Source organism: Schistocerca nitens, chromosome 5, assembly GCF_023898315.1.
Source record: "Schistocerca nitens isolate TAMUIC-IGC-003100 chromosome 5, iqSchNite1.1, whole genome shotgun sequence".
NCBI lineage: Eukaryota > Metazoa > Arthropoda > Insecta > Orthoptera > Acrididae > Schistocerca > Schistocerca nitens.
Window position 1 is genome coordinate 142,687,156 of NC_064618.1, and position 22,189 is coordinate 142,709,344.

At 42.1% G+C, this 22,189-nt stretch overlaps 1 protein-coding gene and 1 pseudogene across 2 annotated transcripts in view; both read left to right on the forward strand.

Annotated features, from left to right (window-relative positions):
- LOC126259836 (uncharacterized) overlaps positions 1–22,189 on the forward strand; it is a 1,293,238-nt gene that overhangs the window by 1,164,774 nt on the left and 106,275 nt on the right. The gene's annotated exons all lie outside the window — the stretch shown is intronic.
- On the forward strand, positions 19,958–20,074 carry LOC126261102 (5S ribosomal RNA; annotated as a pseudogene).

A 22,189-nucleotide genomic window follows, 5' to 3' on the forward strand; every position in this document is an offset into this window, starting at 1 on the left:
CCCAACATTACATTTCAATTTTCCCTTTAATCTTCCAACTTATGAAGATGTCCGAGGACTTATATGAAACTGCTGCGAACTGCCTGGGAGAGAGTACCTAACATATAGAACCGCAAGTTAGATTTTCTTCGCCCTTCAGTTGCGTGTGGAGCATGGACGAGTATACGGTGGAAATTAGTATGAAATGACAGATGAAATACCGATAGGTTCGTCAATTTCACCAGCCGTAGCTAATTCTTTCGTAGAGGATTTCGAAGAACGATCGTTCAGCAGCCGCCTCCCCCTTCCGACCTTCCTGCTTCTTCAGGTATGTTGACGAGACGTTTGCAGACCTGCTCGCATGGCAGTGGATCGCTGCTGCGGTTCATCGATCGTATGAGTGGTATACATCCAAAGGTAATGGACGGAAAGTTGTCTGTCTTATGTGTGTTGCTCGAAAGGGAAGTACATGGACGACTCGGCCAGTCTGCCCATCGAAAACCGACGCTTATACACCTGTATCTCATGGACCGTAGCTTTCACCATCCACTTGTCCGCCCCGATAGCTGAGTGGTCTGCGTGAGGGTCGGAGATTTTCTCCGCTCAGGGACTGGGTGTTGTGTTGTCTTCATCATCATTTCATCCCCATCCCCCGCGCGGGTCGCCCAGTGTGGCGTCGAATGTAATGAGACCTGCACCAATGCAGCCGGACCTGCCCCGCAATGGGCCTCCATTGCCATCCACTTCAAAAGAGAGCTGTGTTGAACGCCTTAATACATAGTGCCTGGACTACCTCGCACGAGGAGCACTTCGGCTCCGAGATTCAGAATGAACGGATATTCAGTCCATGATGTTAGGTCAAAGCCGTGCAACAAAGTCAGGAGTAGCAACACGTAGCGTGGCTTCCATTCTGCGGCACAACTTCTAGTAAGATAGGTGGTATGATAAACTGCCAAGGTATCAGACAGATCCTTTGGCCACCCAATAAAGAAAATGTCGCGACACGTTGAAGATGATCGCGGCCTGGGAGTACCAGGAATTTATACGAGGGACGTTCAGTGAGTGATATGTCGTGTGATTAGGGCCTCCCGTCGGGTAGACCGTTCGCCGGGTGCAAGTCTTTCGATTTGACGCCACTTCGGCGACTTGCGCGTCGATGGGGATGAAATGATGATGATGATGATGATGAGGACAACGCAACACCCAGTCCCTGAGCGGAGAAAATCTCCGACCCAGCCGGGAATCGATCCCGGGTCCTTAGGATTGACATTCTGTCGCGCTGACCACTCAGCTACCGGGGGCGGACGTTCAGTAAGTAATGCAACACATTTTTTTTTTCTCGGCCAGTTTCATTTAAAAATGCGACATTTGTTGCGAGACATCGTGGAAAATTTCTGTTTCAGCCCCTATATTTTATGAAGTTCAGATAGTTGGTGGCGCTATACGTAACCTTCAGATTGTCGTCTGTAATAGCGGTGCGTTCCAAACAGAGAACTGTCAAGAGTTTCTGCTGGCGGCAAACCAGAGCATCGCAGATATTCATAGCCGTTTGCAGAATATTTACGGACACCTGGTAGTGAATAAAAGCAAGGTGAGTCGTTGAGTGAGGCGTCTGTAATCATCGCAACACGGTTGTACAGACCTGTCCGATCTCTTGAGTGCCGGTCGGCCGCACACAGCTTTGACTCCTGCAATGTTGGAACGTGTGGACACTCTCGTCAGAGGTATCCATGAATCACAAACATCTCGCTGCTCAACTGGATGGCTCAGCTCGTAGTCCTGACACACTCGTCTACCAGTTGAGGCAGTTGGGGTACTCAAACATGTGTGTCCGCTGGATTCCTCGACGCCTAACAGACCATAAAGAGCAACGAAAGACAATCTGTGCGGAATTGCTTGCGCGTCACAAGGCTGATCGTGTCAATTTTCTGTCCAACAGTGTCACGGCCGATTGAACGTGGGTTTATCGCTTCGAACCAGAAACAAAACGGCAGCACAAAGGGTGGCGCCGCACTACCTCTTCTTCGAAGAAGTTCAAAGTCGTAACCTCAGACAGTAAAGTCATGTCGAGCGTCTTCTGGGACTCCGAAGGGGTTATTCTGTTTGCTGTCTTCCCTCATGGTGCAGCAATCGACTGGGAAGTGTACTGTGCTACCCCATAGGAAACAGAATACATGACTTCAGCGTGTTCGTTACCACAAACATGCAAACGAACTCTTTTCGAAGACAATCCAAGGCCTTACACGAGTCTGCGCACCCTAGAGGAGCTCACGAAACTTCATTGGACTGTTCTTCCTCATCCAACCTACTGCCCGGATCTCGCACCTTACGAATTCCATCTGTTTGGCCCAGTAAAGGATGCATTCCGTGCGAAGCAGTATGTTGGTGATAGGATGGTTATTAATAAAAAAACACGTTGGCCCCGACGTTGACAAGTAGAGTGATGTCATGCGGGCATACAGGCCCTCTCAGTAATATGGTTGTAAGGCCGTCACATTGAATGGAGATTGAGTTGAAAAATATGGTTTTGTATTCAAAAGAGTAGGGAATAATATGGTGTGTTGGAATCCTGAATAAAACCCATCTGCTTTCAGAAAAGGAAGTGTTGCGTTACTTATTGAACGCTCCTAGTAATATTTCATGGAACTGTGGCAGCGAGTGCGTCGGACAATCTGTACAGACTATTGCTGGGCGCTTTGTTGAACGTCAGCGTAATGTTAAATACGCGAATTCTGTGAAATGAGCAGTATCCGAGAACAGCCTGTTAAATAAACACAATATTATGTCTGAGTATACGAAAATTTTAGCCCACGTTTGGAACTATTGGGAGTATGTTATTGTAGAAATAGTGAAAATTAGACTAGATGATAAAAACTTCGATAGAGACACCGGGTATGCACTTAGCAATCCATGTAAACGTGCTCCTGATGGAGATAGAGCACAGACGGAGGCTTCTCGTAGTTAAACGCCTGGGTAGAGAGCGCAAACGTAATCTATGGACGTCTCTTAAGGCAGCCAACCAGACGGCTTCCTCCGGCGTAAAATTGGGAGCCTGGCCACTTTCACGTCTTCAGACAATTCCCATGACGACGGTGATGCAGGAAGTCATCGAAATATTAGGATTTTATCAAGATTTGACTATTTTATTTACGTATTTAACGTTTGTAAAATCTGTGTGAAAAACTGAGTATTCCCTTTTGCAGCCACGAAATATTTTAAACGTGGTCGATATTACATGTCACTATCATTTATATTATTGCCAACAACAGAGCACATCCACGAGAATAACCCCATAATGGATCTGTGGAACGAACAATAGGTATCTGACGTAATCAACATTCAGCCTCTGCCGCACGCGGTAGCTGCGCGGTCTTAGGCGCCCCGTCGGAGGTTTGAGTCCTCCCTCGGGCATGGGTGTGTGTGTTGTCCTTAGTGTAAGTTAGATTAAGTAGTGTGTAAGCTTAGGGACCAATGACCTCAGCAGTTTGGTCCCACAGGATCTTACCCCCCCCCCTCCCTCGCCCCCCCCCCCCCCCCACACACACACACACACACACACAGCCTGTGATGATTAGTTCCCTTCTACCCTAGAGAACTGAACAATATACACGGTCGATATAAAATCCTATTTATTCTCCAATGCTTGCTTTATTCCACAATAATAACTTTATTTTATGAATACTGCTTTAAGTAATTTCTGATGATTGATGATTTAAACATGGAAAGCCAAATGATGAATTCGTGACTCTAAAATGCATAGCTGTGCTTTAACATTGCTTTACTGTGTGTGTTATGTGCTACTATAACGAGCCAATTTACCAACCTCCAACTCAGCGAAGACCATCAGATGAGTAATATTAAAAATCAGGGTTATTAAAATCGTTGGGAGAATCAAATGAGACAAACTGTTCAACCTGGTTTGCAGCACTTATGAGACAGTCGAAGAACTTTTCAAACTTCATGTCGAATGTTAGAGGCCCAATACCAAAAAAGGCAGTTGCTGGCAGGTGTGAATATTACAAGAACATCTGTTTAATAAGGCATACTGCCCAAATAGTAACAAGAATTGTTGCAGGCGAAAGGAACGACTCATATAAGTCTACCTGGGGAAAAATCAGTTTGGTTCCAGATAAATGTAGAAACACGCAAGACTAGCTTTAGAATATAGAGTACGAAAGACAATTACGGCAACACGTTGGCACTTCAGCGATTTCTTTTATATAGGAATAAAAATTAGCAGTTTAAATCGCAATTTATTTTTTTACTACTGGTGGTCACCTGTATCGGTTATAATAAACATCATCAGATCAAAATTAATTTATTCAAACCACATGAGGAGCCGATGCTTGGAGTCGCTGCGTGCGCCAACTGCTCTGGGTAAATTAATTTTGATCTGATGATGATTCTTATCGGTCACCAGTAGTAATACGAGAGTAGTTCGCAGTTTAGAGTTCTACTTTTTGTTCTTAAAGGTCGAAGAGTAGGTGGATATGAAAGGAAGTGAGACAGGGTTATAGTTATTCAGTCTGTACATGGAGAAGCAACAAAAAGTAAAGGGAAAAACGAAGAAATTTGGAAAAAAAATTGATGTTTATGATGACGATAAAGAAGCTGTAATGTTTGTAAAGTAGTGGGCCAATACTACCAGTGAAGGGAAACATGGAAGATCATGTGAATGGAATGGACATGTTTTGAAAAGAGTTCATTAGATAAACGTGAACAAAAGGGAAATGAAGGTATGGGAAGTAGATTAGGAGATGAGGCACTGAAAGTAGTAGACGGGTTTTGCTGTTGGGACAGCAAAATAATTGACGATGGCATAAAATGTAAAATTCAGTATGGCAAAAGAAAGAAAAACTTTTTCGAAAAAGAAAAATACGTCAACGCGTAACATAAATTTGAGTGTTTTCTGGAAGCATTCCCGTACGGAAGTGAAACAGGAGTGATAAGCAGTACAGATAGGAAGTGAATAGAAACTTTTGAAATTTGGTGTTATGGAAGAATGCCGAAGTTTAAATTCGTAGATCAACTATGTAAGAAAACATAAGTTCTTAATCGAATTGGGAGGAAAAAGAGTTTTTGAACTCTTTGGGCAAGTAGACGTTTTGGAGGCTCTGTCTCCACGTAGAACATTTCAGAAGAGCACTGTTTACAGAAATTGAGTTTAAGATTATTTATTTTCAACGTCTTCATTTAATAATATGCTCCAATCGTCTGATTTTTGTTGTCAGATTGCACAAGAATATTGTTTGGATAATGTTTATTGTATTAGCTGATGTACAACGCATATATATCGACGCACGTCGTCAGATTCCAGTTTTTCGCTGTTAATACGTTAACGGTAATTTCTTTTACGGCTACCCTTCGTTTTAGAGCGTTTCATAAACTTAAAAAGGTAGAAAAATGAAGGAGTTTTGTTAAAAGTTACGAAGCAACATGTGTTTTATGTTTGTAGCAACGTCAAAGATAGTACTGCGACAGGCGGAATTCCGCGAAATTCTCCACTGCTGTAGCAGTTACAAAGTGTTCTTACAGGTGGCAGCACGCGTTGTCAGTGTTCTCTCTTGCCAACGCCGGTTACGATTGTTGTTCCACATACGGGCTGCACAAAAATGGCGCGATGGCTCTAGTAGTAGTGTCTCCTCGTCTGCCACGATTAAGTAAATTAGTGTGACGCGTATTCATTTTGCAGTTTCTAATAATGAAACGTATCAGTATTTTGTCTTGTCGTTCGTATTGTTGGATTCGGTACTTCAGATTTTCTACTGTGATGTGGATCTTACAGTTAAAACTTCTCTGATATTAGTTGAATTTTACCGGCGTGTATGTGAAGATACGTGAAGACGAATTCGTCACGCTGGTGATTAAATGATACAATGGAGCTGGTTAAACATTACAGGTAAGACAGCAAGTATTCACTACCGTATCATTGGACGTATGTTGCTGGAAATGTGTGTTTTTTAAAAGCAAAAGTGCATGTATTTTTTAAATGCAATCTCTTTCTGCCTGCGTCAGGTGCCATTTTGTTGTAATGCTTTTTGTTGCCATGTTGCCCTAGCTGTACTCCGCAAAGCTTATCTATTCGTTCATAATTACATGGATGAAAAAATTACGTACACCAAATTTTTTTTGTATGTATTCTCCTCTTTTAGTTTCATTTTCCAAATGCGAATAGTTTTGTAGACTTCTTTTCAAGTCTCGGTGAATAAATGCGGTACGTAGTTGTGGCCGTAATTTACTGGAAAGTATCCATAAGAGAATAGGGCTGAGCTGCGTTGTGAATGTATCGAATGACTTGCTTAAGCGTTCACATACGCATATTGTCCTTAACTCCGATTACTTCTATATACTTCATCAAAACCACGACTTCCTTTGCATGGGCGGTGTGCTCAGTTCTGAAGTGTTTTGTTTCGTAGAAAAACTGTTTGAAAACCGACATTGCTGGTCCCACCGGAATTATCACAGGCAGAAAACGATTGTTGAAAGGCAGCGGATCTTACACTTTTTTTTTTTTTTTTTTTTTTTTTACAGACCGACATGGAGCTTCATTTATTTTTGCGAACGACATTGTACATTAATTCTGTGTACCTCTTTTTCTCTTTCTGTGACAATGTCTCTCGCTCCACTTCTTTTTCAACTGCACACTGTAAAATAAAATATGTTAAAAAACGCAATACGTTCGCAGTATAATTACAAAACTGTATAGAATATCATTCAGGTTGACAAGACCAGAGAGACATGTTTTGAGATTATTTTACTTTCATTTGTTTACTTACGTTATGGGATAGATCATAAAACTGCGTTTTATCGAGGTACCACTAATTAGATGTATGAGACAAATAATAGCTCATAATAAATATATAAATTTTGTAATGCATATTCATATGCAAATTACGCAAAATGTAGAACAGCAAACAAGAAAGGTAGAAAGCCATGAATGTAGTATTAAAAATATTTAGTGAACGTCACACATATTGAATGGTGAAACATTGCATTTGTCAAACAAAACTGACGCAATATTATGAAATACAGTAAAAGGACAATATCCAAATTTCCAGCTTGTGAGATGGCTTTTGGCCGCGTCTTTTCTCATTTCAGTGCAATCTGATGATCGTCACCTATGTTAATTTTCGCCACATCGAAGTTGGAGATTGAGGAGTTTGCCTTTCAGTTGAACTGGCTGTACACGTTGCAGTTAAAACTTTGTCCCTCGTTTTAAAATAGTGCTCTACGAATAACGTTTTTTCTCACCTTTATTTCTACGCTTACTTCAAGACATAAAAAATACTGTATCAACAGGTACAAAAATAAAATGAAAAATAATCGGAGTAAAAACAAAATACCATTTCATATGCATTGGGTCAGCAAGATAGTTGTTAAACTGGCGAAAAATTTGGTTTCTGTACAACTTGTTTCGCAGCAGTTTCGCTATTCACCAAAAATATTCATTATATTTAAGTTCTGGGCAAAGAGTCTGTTCTGGGAACAAAATTTCTCCAGGACTGTAGGTGATAGGCACAGTTCTTGTCACGATAGGGTCAGTCTATTGGTATGTGATTAATGACAAGCAATTAACTCTGCAGCATGTTTGTTTCACATTAACTTTAGATTATGATTGCAAGTATGTTAAGACGGCGTTAGCACTAACTCGATGTTTGTGCTTTTGAAGAAGCAACAAAGCGAACAAATATTTGCATTTTTTTTGTTTTAACAGCTATTTAATTGTTTGTACTTCCACCGGCGGTGACTTGACTGCTCGGAAGTGCCTCTACGATATTCGCACCAGCAGCCTTCCGTAAAGATTTGCGCTGTCTCTCTAATTCCAGATACTCTATAGATACGAAACTGCTACACGTGCTTCTACTGTTCACCTTTGGAGTACAGTATATTAGAGGCCACAACGATCTCAGAGCTCTTCGTAAGGAAACACCAAATATTAATGCAGAAGTAATTGTACTCAGGGAAACATTAAAATACAACAGAGTGGGAACACGAAAATCTAGGGTGATATTAACCGATTTTTTAAGCGTGTAGTTGAGGGTTAAAAAGCTCAAATGGAAGAGTCTCTTACAATTTCATTTAAGTGTTGCTACTGGTAGACAGGCGAGTATAATAACAAAGGCTTAAGAGATTCGTGTTCGGAGTACTGTGGCATTTCTTATTATGAAAAATTTAGCAGTTTAATCATACGAATATAAACTTGGGTCAAATCCCAGGTGATAGACTTACTCCTCATGAAATCCTCAACTTAATAAAGAGTAAAGGAATGAACGTCTGGCCCGTACAAAAGATCCATTAAATGTCATGAGAGGGGAGCATTATAGTCTGCCACAAAATAACATCTTCACCAGATCTTATACGAGGCGTTATAGCAGGCGATACATAAGGACGATTGCGCAGGTACTATTAAATCACGGTAAATATTTTATTCATCTCTCCCTAATAGATTGTAAAAACCTTCGGTACATGATTTAGCATAATGAAAAAATATAGTATGACCGAGCGAGATGACGCAGTGACTAGCACATTGGACTCGCATTCGGGAGGGCGACGGTTCAAACCCGCGTCTGGTCATCCTGATTTAGGTTTTCCGTGATTTCCCTAAATCGTTTCAGGCAAATGCTGGATGGTTCCTTTGAAAGGGCACGGCCGACTTCCTTCCCTATCCTTCCTAATCCAATGGGACTGATTACCTCGCTGTTTGGTCCCCTCCCCCAAATCAACCAATATAATATGAGAGTGTTCGAAGTTTTTACAGCCTAGTTATGAGAAAAATCTCTTACACCTATCAATCCAAGCGTTCTTTTCCTTCATCGGTTGCAATTTAGCGTACATTATTTATATGTTTATGCATCTGTAGATCAGTTATTTTACTACCTACGAACACTATATTCGCAATATGTTGTTCTTTCGTATAAATATGTGTGTGTTTTTTTCCCGGGATTTTTATGTATATAAACTCTTTCTAATTTCACGATTGTAATACTTACGAAAGATGTATTTTCGAAGAAGTAAAGTATTTTTGAGATGCAGTGAAATGTGCGTTCGTAGATTCTGAAAAAATTCTGTCCCATGTGTGCGTCGTATTTCTTTTACGTATCCCACAGAAGCCAGTTGAGCATTTCGCTAGCGTTCTCGGGTTGCATGAACAAAATTGTTGAATTGAGCGTCTCCCTCTTTGAATTTTCTCCATAGCGTAGCTAAACAAAGATTGGTAAGTGTCGCAGACAGACGAATAGTATCCAAAAATAGGTCGATCAAGGCTTTTGTAAGCGAGGACCTGTGCATTCTTTAGATGAATGTGTGCATCTCACAGCCAGGTTATGGTAGTCGTTCCACCTCTAAGTCACTCTGGGCAGATGCTCTCGATACTTGGTGATTGTGACTATATGCGCATTTTACATTTGTCTATGTTGGGCGTCAAGTAGAAGTCTCTGCATTAAGCGTTGATTATCGGCAGTGGATATTGCCACCCTAGTGACAGTAGCGTCACATGGATATTTCTATTGTGTGGGCGTCCTGGGACACGAAGGCCGGTTCATTATATTTCATAATTCAGAATAATCACGAAGAAACTAATCTATTTTGTGTTTTCAGAAACACTCTCTGTATTACGTAGGCTATATATGATATGGCGATTTTGAGAAAAAGAATCGTTTAAAGAACTGTAATCATAAAATATGAATCTGTGATGTTTTACTTTTTTTCTCTGAGTCAGTTTGAACAGAAAACCTGTAAAAGGCAACGACACGAATTAAGTGATACATACTCTTACGTTGTATATACATACAGAAAATAGTTTAGATATTTATTGGTACAACGTCCTCAAAGAAAGGTGATGTCATTGTAACAAATGAATATCGGGAGGCTTTTCTTGGTTGTAGGCGAATACCGGAATTGGTAAACCCATCCCATGGCATCCCATATGTGCCCCACTATCAGCTCCTCTGGTAATTGGCGTCTAGCGGTCAGAACAAAGGATGGCAGAATATTTAAAACATTTTACAAATTGTTTCCGTACATTGATAATGAATTTACAGACCTCACAACCTCTGCCTGCTGATACTGATGTGAGGCAAGACTTACTCTTACTGCAGGATTCTAGGGATACTTAATGACAGTCTTTTCATCTCATTATTTGCGATTGACAAACATAAGGCAAATAATACAGAGAAATGAGACGTACCACTGGTCACAGAACCGATGCAGGGTGTGGTTCAGGGACAGAGATATATTGGACAGGGACGGAGATATATTGCTATCTTGCATCATACAAATAGAATACTTAGGCTGCAACATATGATCACTTGCCATGGCACCTTTAACTGAAGAAAACCCTACTACCAAGTGTGTTTTTTTTTTTACTTCAGCAACAACCTCTTTGAAGCTTCCTTCTTTGAGCCTGCATTGCCCTTGAGGGACACTACGATGAAATAATTCAGATTGAAATTGTGAAAGTTTGAAAAATTATATTTTCTGACATTTTTTCAGCGGCGATCTTTAAATTAATTTCTAGATTATTGCCGTACTGTTGTCATCAACGCCATAATATTCATCTTCATCATTACTGGCCTCAATTGTTTTTGAGTGAATATAAACTATTTATAGTTGTTCGAAATTTCCCCAGTTTGGATAAGCAATAATAAGAAACAAATTAAACAAGCTCAGCTACATATTTTTTATCATCGTGGGATGGATTGTGCTAGAGCTCATTCTGCAGCCTATGTATTGTATTTTTATGAAACAATATGGGAATATATTCGTATTCTTTTCTGTGGAGTGCCTGAACCACATCCTGCTCTGGATCTCTGACCAGTAGTGCGTCTTATTTCTGTACAGTATTTGCTTTATGCATATCAATCGCAAATAGTGAGGTAGGCAGACTTTCATTGGATATCAACAGAACCTTGCGGTAATAGTAAATCTCTTGCCTCAAGTCAGTGTCACCAGGCAGACGTTTGAAATCCGAAATTCATGTTCAGTATAAGGAAACAATCTGTATTATGTCTCAAATGCCGTGCCATTCTGGTTCTGATCGGTAACTGTTGGAAAAAGTCTCATGCCGCTGCCATTTACATATTTTCTATGAAAACTGACTGCAAGAAAAAAGCAAAACATCGCATTTTCATAATTACCGTTTCAAACGATTTTTTCAGTCTCACCACATGTGTTACAAGAACAGCTTAGGTTCTCCGTGATTATTTCTCTATTATTAGGCCTAAATATAATGAACGCATCTCTGCGGCCCAAGCCGCTCACAATGTGGAAATAGCTATTTGACGGTGCAGCCACTCCAGTAGCAATATCCCTTTGCCTTGATCATCTTAACGAATAGAACTTGCTGAGTTTCACATGACCGCTGTCTTCGGAATTCGTGTTGAGTATGATTCTTGATTTCTAATAAAAATTCTCTCGAGACTAGGGGATCAAGTGTACTCCCCTGGATTAAAAAAATGCGGTATAAAACACCCACAGACTGAACAAGAAATTTTCATTATATTTTTTAAAAAATACTTCTGTACATTTTTTACTTTTTTCGCGAAAGAAATAAATTTACCCTGTCTTTTAGTATGACTGGGTGATGAGAACGTGTTTTAATTCGAAATTGGTAATCTTTTTCAGCCAGTTTCAAATAGTGTATCAAACTAGACTCTTTCGTTAGACTGCATAGTTGTAACGAGATTTTACTAACATTTGACAAGTATGGACATAAAGTACGTTGCTCGTACGGAAATAACAGGTGGGATGGCAAAAAAAGGAAAACAATCATTGGAGCATGTTAAATGACACCATGGCCTTGAAAGTATCGAAGATTCCAAGACCTTTCTCCCATCGTTTCTGCCGAAAGGGAGGCACACGATGTAAAAGACTATAACATTGCTATTAAAGTTTTTAATTATAATATCGGAAGTGCGCAATGTTGCTATATATTTTTGTTAATATGATTAATCGGTTTACTGTAGTCCATATGCAAGTTGTATTCCCGCTGAGAATACATTAGAAGTATGGTAGCTATCTATTCATTGTATCCAACAGTAATAGGAGTTTTAATAAATTCTAGTCTATACTGTCAAGCTACAATTCTAATCTTCGGAAAGTGTTAATTTCGTAGTCGTCATTTTACTATAAGTTTATGAGGGTTCAAAATGGCTCTGAGCACGTCATCAGTCCCCTAGAACGTAGAAATACTTAAACCTAACTAACCGAAGGAGATAACACACATCCATGCCCGTGGCAGGATTCGAACCTGTGACCGTAGCAGTCACGCGGTTCCGGACTGAAGCGCCTAGAACGGCTCGGCCACCGTGGCCAGCGATTATGAGGGAATTCAGCTCCGGATAATAACTAGTTGAGCAATTATAGTAACTATAATTTGCGCTTGCTGTTAAAATCGTTCTCTGATGGCGCTTGTAACTGGAAATAATAGAGTCATCACGCATGGTAATATACTTCATAAGAGAAGCAACACGGAAGAGCTTTTGCACATGCTTTGAAAAGATGTCGGGTAAATGCGATTTCTTTTGTTGCGACTGTTTGTCGAGGTTGACGACTTAGAACTTCTTTCTAGCAATTTGTATTCCTTAGTTATCTCTGTCAGTGGATCATCTGGTAACAACATACGCCCAAATAATCAACAACGTTTTTCTTGCGTATGTTCCAGTCTGTGCAGTCGAACAGTCGAAGTGTTTCATTAAAGTCATCAATTTGAAAAGTGATCCAGTCAGCTTTCCATCTAAGCAGGGTTGTTCCCAAGAGACTCAGTGAACACAGCGGAAAGACGCTCGCAGTTGGAGGAGAGCGACACTCGTAGAGCCCCCTGATGTTGGCGGCAATGGCCTCCAGCGCAGTGCTTGCGCTGTGGGCAATGACTGTGCTGCCGGACGCTTCTGGGGTTAAAAGCTGAATTAAATTCAGCAGTGCACTGCTTCGGTTCATGAATCGGAAGTTCTTGATTCTCCCATTTTAATTTAATGGCAAAAATATCGTGGGATTTGCACAATTTCAAAATGGTTCAAATGGTTCTGAGCACTATGGGACTTAACATCTGTGGTCATCAGTCCCCTAGAACTTAGAACTACTTAAACCTAACTAACCTAAGGACATCACACACATCCATGCCCGAGGCAGGATTCGAACCTGCGACCGTAGCAGTCGCGCGGTTCCGGACTGCGCGCCTAGAACCGCTAGACCACCGCGGCCGGCTTGCACAATTTGATACGGCGCCTGCCGCACGCGGTCTCTGGCGTCTTGACACGGTCCGCGCAGTTCCCCCCCCCCCCCCCTCCCCGTCTGAGGCTCGAGTCCTCCCTCGGGCATGGGTGTGTGTGTTGTCCATAGCCTAAGTTAGTTTAAGTTTGATTAAGTAGTGTGTAAGCAGTTTGGTCCCATAATATCTTACCTCAAATTTACAATTTTTTTTCTTTCTTTCTTGATACGGCGCCAAACCCGTCAAATGTGTTTGCAACATATCCGCCGAGAAAGTCTGGAACGTCACGGGAAGAGAGTTGGTAATAAGGCAGAGTTTTGTTGAATACTAACTGTGAAATGTAAGTCATTTGACGTATGTACAGCAACTGTGCTTATTTGAGAAGATACTCCCAAAGGGCCAACCGCATTTAGTTTTGTAACAATTTTCTCATGATGTAAGAACGGTAGATGCTGCTGCTTGCTCTTTGCCCAATGTTTCTCATAGCTGAGTCGGCATAAATTGATCCTTGACAGTTGCAGTGGGCTGGGCGTAGCAGCTTCGCGCGCCTCCCTCAACCAGTAATCTAATGCGATTTTGTAAACGTGTACGTGGCAATGCCTCAGTGTTGTCACAGCTGTATAGACGGCTATTGTTTTCCCCTGCAGCCGTTCGCACTTCGGAGGTGAAAGCTGGCAAAAGTGCTACGAGCTTTTAGGTACCTGCTTACACCGTTTCGTCTGTGAGAGCTGTTTATTTTGGATTTTATTAGTAGGACAGAGAGACTGAGGGAATCGACCTTGCTTTTGAAACAACTGCAGGAAGTTCTGCACGGGACTGGGCGTTACGTAAGGTTTTCGTATGATGCCCCGTGTAAACATATGCACTGATGTAAACAGTAGCGACCATTGCAGAAGCATAACAAGGAAGAGCTTGAGAGCTTCCGGTGGCTGTTGACGAAGAGGTGTGGGCAGTTAGTCATCCACGTCACCAACTGCAAACACGCCTCCTGCCAGGCTTCACAAATCGTCAGTTGGTGTATTCCCATGTGTGACTTTCTACGGAAGTTCCGCGAAGTGCTTCGCCAACGTTTCTCGAAGTTGCAGAAGAAAGCGTGCAGCCGACATGTCGACGTTTACACTGTCTGTGATCCGCATTGCCGTCCCCTGCCCCCAGTCCACATTAAGATTTTTCCGCAGTGTTGCAACAGGCGACCACCTTAGTTCATCAGAAGACCCAAAATGAATTTTTACTCACTTGCATATAAAAGAGGCGGATGCGATAAATTGTGTGTCATAGGTAGAATATTATCCTTTGTATTAGCAGTGATGAATCGTGTGCCAAGCCACGGAATTTCCATGTCTGATGTATATCGTTCACTGCAAAGGTCGAGATGATTTTGTTAAAAAGGGACACGACCATTTTTCTTGACAGTGATTTCCCCAATCCTTGTTTGTAGTCTCTAATAGTCCTGCCGTCGACGACACGTTAATTTCTAATTTTCCTTCCCTCATTAAATTTCAGTCTAAGCGTTTTGAGAAACAATTTCTCATCCTAAGGTTCTTCACATACGATTTTTGTATACTTAACGTAAGAATGAGAAATTGCGTATCGAAACGGATCGATAGACATCATATTTCTAATTACATGTGGACGAACCAAAGCTTAAAACTCCACTACCATGACCTGCTACTAGCTGTAATGAGAAATCTAGAATTTTAGGTATCAAACGTTTAGTGTATTTTGTTCATGCACCATACTATTCAGTAGCTTACATCAATTGTTCTAATTATTATATGCTTTACAAAGTTTGAAAATTCACATATTCCAGCATACTCACGGTTTTTGGTACCGAGATAAAATTGATCCTCAGGCATCCTAGATGTGAATACCTTTCGAAGTTTTTTATGTGCTCCAGTTCGCTTTGCGCAGCAGGACATCCAACACGCATTCTTCTACCCTCAAAATTAAGGTAAAGAGGCATCATTCTGCTACGTACAGAGGCACTTGTGGAATCCATGGCAGTAAGACAGCAGATGGAGCATCCACACATACGCTTCAAGCAATCTCTATCTCTCAATCGGCCATCTCCTTGCGCTTCGCTGTGTTATTGTGGAAGATAGTATCAATTGTTGCAAAATTATTGCTGTTGTTGCGCTCTTCCCTCAGAAGACTCGTTAGATGCAGCTCTTCACGCTACTCTATCCTAAGCATTGCTCGTCATCTCTTCAAAATTACTGCAGCCTAAATTACTTTGACTCTGCATACTATACTTTCAAGGCGTTTATCCACCAAACTTCCCTTCATAATCAAACTGACGATTTGCTGATGCTTCAAGATGTGTATTATCAACGATCCCTTTTGTTACTTATGTTGACTGTAAATTTATTGTCTTCCTTATATAGTAGCCCTCCAGTAGTTATTCTATAGTGACTTGTCTAAAGTATGAATTAGCTCCGATTGGTTAAACAGCCACCCGATCGTGATGTACCTCTTTACAGTCACGTAGAGAAAATGAGGAAATATTGCTTCTCCTCCTTGTAAATGCATTATGTAAGAGCTTACTTCTCCATAAAAGATAACCACCAGTGTGTGATACCAGAGAAGTGCCCCACACCTTGACGGAATGAACAAACGGCAGCAAATCTGTTTGGAAGAGCACCTACTCTCTGTTACGGGCAATCGCGTCGGCAATGATACTCGCCTGTTCACTTTCTGTGAGCGAACCAGTTTTGTGCCTCGACTGCTAGAGACCCGATATGTAGATTGTATGGATATATTCATATGTTTTGTATTCAAGTTCAGTATCTTTTTACATTTATCAGCCTACTATTATACTCTTCTCTGTAAAAAATAATATATTCCTAATTGAAGTTCTTTGAAATCTGGAAGCTCTTCAGTGCCCGCACCCAACTCTGAAAACTAAAAGTCTTTCCATTCTTTCGAATCTCAGCAAAGGGAGACTTTTCATCTCCGAATATTGATCGGTAAGAGAACAGTATAGTATTTCAATAATCAGATTGCGCTTCAGCGTTCTGCCGGATGGGTCAAGTTGGGTTTCAATCAATCTTTGCTTCTCCACAGGAGTATGGTGGCGTAGGAGTATAATGTTGTACATTTAATCCATTGAAATAAAATGAAGTGATAGTATGGCACTGTTGGCCAGGAGTCCCCACCCCAGGGAGGTTCGGCCGCCGAGTTGAAAGTCTTTTCAGTTGACGCCACATTGGGCGATTTGTATGTCGATGATGATGAAATGATGATCAGGACAGCACCCTGTCCCCGAGCGGAGAAAATCCCCGACCCGGCCGGGAATCGAACTCGGGCCCGCGGCATGGCAGTCAGACACGCTGACCACTTGTATTTTCAGCTGAGGGGCGGACACGCCATCTATCAGTTTCTTTGTATGCATTTTATCCTCTTCGTCTTCATTACTTTTCACAGTCGTGTTGCAGCGGTCGCATTACAGATCATCGCAACAATATTACTATTTGTCGACTGTCGCACATTGTGACTCATATAAGCAGATTTTGCAATCTCCACATGTTGCAAGATTTTCCCTACATATCTGTACAAAGGATCAAGCGAAACGTCTATAATGTCCTTAACGTGGAACGAAGATTAAATGTTAAAGCCGGCCGCGGTGGTCTAGCGGTTCTGGCGCTGCAGTCCGGAACCGCGGGACTGCTACTGTCGCAGGTTCGAATCCTGCCTCGGGCATGGGTGTGTGTGATGTCCTTAGGTTAGTTAGGTTTAAGTAGTTCTAAGTTCTAGGGGACTTATGACCTAAGATGTTGAGTCCCATAGTGCTCAGAGCCATTTGAACCATTTTTTAAATGTTAAAACAATCGAAACTTGGTGTCAGAGTTCAGTAAAACCCTTCGCAATTGACGAGTATCGTAGCGTAAAGAAGTGGGCGAATAATGTTTTCGTAACATTTTGCCACATGACTGCTGGCGACGCAACCGCAAGGTGCCTTCTACAATTTTTACGTTTACACTGCAGCAGGGAAAGGTGCGACACTTGCTCACTGTAACATCATTGCACGACGCTCAGTGGTAGAGAAAAGAAATCCCTCTACACAACAGGAGCTTGCAGATTTCAGACAGCATCGGCCACCTTTTTCATTACTATTCTACCTCTTCTTCTTCTTCTGAGCGTGTCTGTGCCAAGTTCTGTCACCTATGTGTGAAGCCAGTTGCTGTAGTAGATTTCTCTACTTGTTGTTGTCGTGGTCTTCAGTCTGAAGACTAGTTTGTTGCAGCGTTCCACGTTAGTCTGTCCTGTACAGGCCTCTTCATTTCTGCATAACTACTGCAGCCTACTATATCCAACCCTTGGTCTCCATATACAATTTTTGCCTCCACATTTCCTGCGAGTACCAAATTGACGATTTATTGATAAATCAGGCTATGCCGTATCAATCGATCCCTACTTTAGTCATTTTATGCCAGAAATTTCTTTTTTCCCTTTTTAATTCAGAACCTCATCGTGCGATCTTTCCATCCGATTTTCAACATACAGCACTACATTTCTGTTCTTGTCTGAACAGCTTATCGTCCGCGTTTCACTTTTGTAAAAGGCTGCAATCCATACAATATATTCAGAAAAGACTTCGTAACAGTTAAATTGATATTCGATGTTAACAAATTTCTGTTTTTTAGAAACGAGGTTTTTCTGCTATTGCCAGTCATATCCTCCCTATTCCGGTCATCATCAACATTTTGCCCAAATGGCAAAAATCATCGATTATCTGTAGTGTTTCATTTCCTAATCTAATTCTAACAGCATCACATTATTTAATTCGACTACATTCTATTACCTTTTGTTACTTTTGTTGATGGTCGTCTTACACTCTCTTTTCAAGATACTATTCGTTCTGCTCAACTCCTCTTCCAAGTCCTTTGCCAGCTCTGGCGGAATTGCAATATCATCAACAAACCTCAAAGTTTCTATTTATTCTCCCTAAGCTTCAATTACTTTTCCAAATTTCTCATTGTTTTCCTTTACAGCTTGTTCTATGTACAGATTGAATAACATCAGGTTTAGGCTACAACCCTATCTCACTCCCGTCTCAACCACTGCTTCCATTTCATGTCCTCTCTTTCTTATAATCGCCGTCTGGTTTTTGTACAAATTGCAGATACTGTGTTTTATCCTCGTCAGAATGTGAAAGTTATTGGTCCAGACAACAGTACCAAACATTTTCACTAAATCCAGAAATGCTACATACTTAGGTTTGTCTTTCTTCAGTCTGTCTTCTGAGATATCTACTACTGACAGTATAGCCTCGCGTTTTCCTACATTTCTCCTGAATCCACAGTGATTTTACCCGAGGTCGGTCTCTGTCAGTTTTTCCTTACTTCTGTAAAAAGTTAGTGGCATTAATTTGGAACCAAGAGATCTGTCAGCATCTGGATTCTCAGCTAATATAAATATGCACCTCTTTGAATCTTAAAGCGGCAGGACCGGAAAAATACATATCGTACCCATTCATGGATAAAAATGACAATTCACATTGTCTTTTCGTTGCAGTCTTGATGATATATCAGCTGTCACTTGGATCGTAGAGTCTTTTCTTACTTCTACGATGATGCAGTCAAATGCCAGACGCGTGGTTGGGTCATCAGTACGTCTCTCTCTCTCTCTCTCTCTCTCTCTCTGTGTGTGTGTGTGTGTGTGTGTGTGTGTGTGCGTGCGTGCGTGCACATGTGTGTGTGTCTCGAACGTGACTTGCCGCTTCGCCTTTTGCCTTTTCCACGACTCGTTGCAGCAGAATTGGGCGCGGTCTCGTATGTATGTAAACATTGCAGCTACAGGCCATTGACGTCAGCCGCAGCACAGCTTCTTCTCAATGGAGGGAAAACCATCCACGAAATTTATTTGAGTTGTTAGTGCGTCAGAGCGCCATTCGTAGGCACCGTGAAATCACTACGCGACGTGACACACGCAGTGACGAAGCGGAATGACAGGCTGGTCGTGGCTTTTACCCCGCGATAAACGCCGGGAAGTTGTGTCCTGCCGACAAGGAAACCACTGTGCTCGTACTTATCGGACGGATCAAAGTGTGTCACCTTTAGTAACATGAGAATGACATCTCTGTTCTGGGGTATCGTATTCGCGATTCATATTCGCTTTTTCTTGTCTAATCCAGATTCTGGTACTCTGGAATTACATCACTAGAAACTCAGATTTTACCATTTCCTGCTTCGGTGAAAACTACGATTGCTGTATCTGAAATAATGCGTAAGTGGCCGTAATTTCTTGATTAACGAATGTAGAACTTGTGAACTACACACGTACTGGCAGTAACTCTCTCTATATACAACATGAAACGAGCTCCTAGTCTCCGCCTTGGAGGCCCAAGGCATCCCGACCGGCCGCCGTGTCTTCCTATGCGTCATGCAGACGCGACATGGAGGGGCTTTTGGTCAGTACATCGCCCTCCCGGCCGTTTTGTCGACTTTCCAGACTGTGGAGCCGCAACTTCTCGTTCAAGTTTCTCCTCAAATGGAATCACGAGGCCAAGTGCATCCCGCATTTTCTTTCGATCTATATCTCTACCTGTTTCTACGTCATATTTCGTCAGCCGCTGGTTGAGGATTTCGCATTATACCTCTGGAAACAAAATCGACGAAAACTTCATTCAGTTTTTTATCACAGAGGATGCCAGTCCCCTGACCTTCACAGGCAGACTATACAGAATTTACACCACTAAAAGCTAGTCAGTTGCATCGTCGTTGACCATGTCCCTAGCACCGTCTTGAAAAAATATGTGCACTGTCGCCTCTAGGCAACGGCCTTACCGCAGTGGATACCCCGGTTCCCGTGAGATCACCGAAGTTAAGCGCTGTCGGGCGTGGTCTGCACTTGGATGGGTGACCATCCAGGCCTCATGCGCTGTTGCCATTTTACGGGATGCACTCAGCCTCGTGATGCCAATTGAGGAGCTACTCGACCGGCTTCGGTCAAGAATACTATCTTACGACCGGGAGAGCGGTGTGCTGACCCCACGCCCCTCCTATCCGCATCCTCCACCGAGGATGACACGGCGGTCGGATGGTCCCCCGGAAGGCCGCTCGTGGCCTGACGACGGAGTGTACTGTCGCATATACTTGTCTGTTCTCCAAAGACGTACGGACGCTCATCATGTTTGATTCCATGAGAATTGGACTAATGCTTGTACATGCCTTTGGTAGAACGAAATGCTTGTCGTTATAATTACGTTAAGACTACATTATTACTTATTACGCACTGATGATAGCTGCACTGTCAGTTGATATCTAGGTCTGTAATGCAATAAAGACAGATGATATTACGACCGATGCTGACCTCCTTTCTTTTCTGGAATACACTCGTATCGCCCGTTATAGAACAAAATCACCTTGACTTAATCATCTCGTCGGCCGCACATGTTTCATGGTATTCGTCCCAGTGCAGTGTCTCCCACTATACTCTCGCTTTTAACACTGGTCTCCCCGTCTGGGAACGTCCTTAGCCGCCTATTGTAAAGTATTGTGTCTGCGCAAATTCTGTAGCTACTGCACAGCTAACAGCTTGCGCTCTTCCTGCGCCAGATAACATGTTGTTACCACTTTTAATCCATTACGTTGCTGCAAGGGAAGAAACACATCGTGATACAATAATTCAAAATAAAAGTGATTAGACGCTCCCTTCATTGATCTCTGTAATCTCATTTTCGCTTCGTTCAGCTTTTGTTTGTCAGGTAGGTTGCGACTTCTCTTAAACCTGTAATGAAATCTTCTTCGTTTACGTGGCAGTTTTCTAACAAGGCTTTTAAACCATGGTGGGTTTTCCCCATCTCTTAACACATTGTTCGGAATATAAGGTATATTGGTCACCGAGGCTTTTGAAATTCTTTACATTTACGATCTCCGTCGTCGTTCTAAGCACTCAGTATTTGATGTTGACTACTCAGATACTCAGAAATTTGTATCCTTTCACTATTGCTAAGCAAAAATATTTTCCCATCTTTCTTAAAAGTATTTATGACACCTGAAGTCATTGGTCCTATAACATTGTTACTGTAACTGATACTCTCCTGTGCTTTAAATAATACGAAAATTTCAGGTCTGTTTGTTGCTAAGAGGTCGAAAACTTTACCTTCACGAATTAGTTCTCTATCTGCTGTAAGTATTTTTCGGATAAGACATTCAGAATAACGTCACTCGAATCCTTGTCTCTGGCATCAGTGTGCAATGACGTGGTCGATACTGTTACCGGATGCCCGTAGCGGTGCCCGTCGATTACGATTTTGCGGCCACTTTTAAACTTTTCCACCCACGCGTAAAAACTCGCACTGCTGTGTTGTTTGTTCATCAGAGATAATATTTCTGACGGTTGGATACTTTCCAGAAGTAAAAATCGTATCACAGCACACTGTTCTTTCTCGTCGAGCGAGTGCGCTATCGTAACTATCCTCTTAGAGATTATGTTTACGTAAATGTTAATCGAGCGAATGACAAGCACTCTTCTCATGGTTACCAAACACCACTTAACAGAAGTTACAATTCCCTTCAGGAGGCGTTGCCCTAACTATACATGTTTTATTGAATTACTGAATGACCTCATATTCTGGTAGCAACTGCCACACCAACAAATGAAATTAACAGCGACGAACTTACGCAGCAACATAATACACTCCTGGAAATGGAAAAAAGAACACATTGACACCGGTGTGTCAGACCCACCATACTTGCTCCGGACACTGCGAGAGGGCTGTACAAGCAATGATCACACGCACGGCACAGCGGACACACCAGGAACCGCGGTGTTGGCCGTCGAATGGCGCTAGCTGCGCAGCATTTGTGCACCGCCGCCGTCAGTGTCAGCCAGTTTGCCGTGGCATACGGAGCTCCATCGCAGTCTTTAACACTGGTAGCATGCCGCGACAGCGTGGACGTGAACCGTATGTGCAGTTGACGGACTTTGAGCGAGGGCGTATAGTGGGCATGCGGGAGGCCGGGTGGACGTACCGCCGAATTGATCAACACGTGGGGCGTG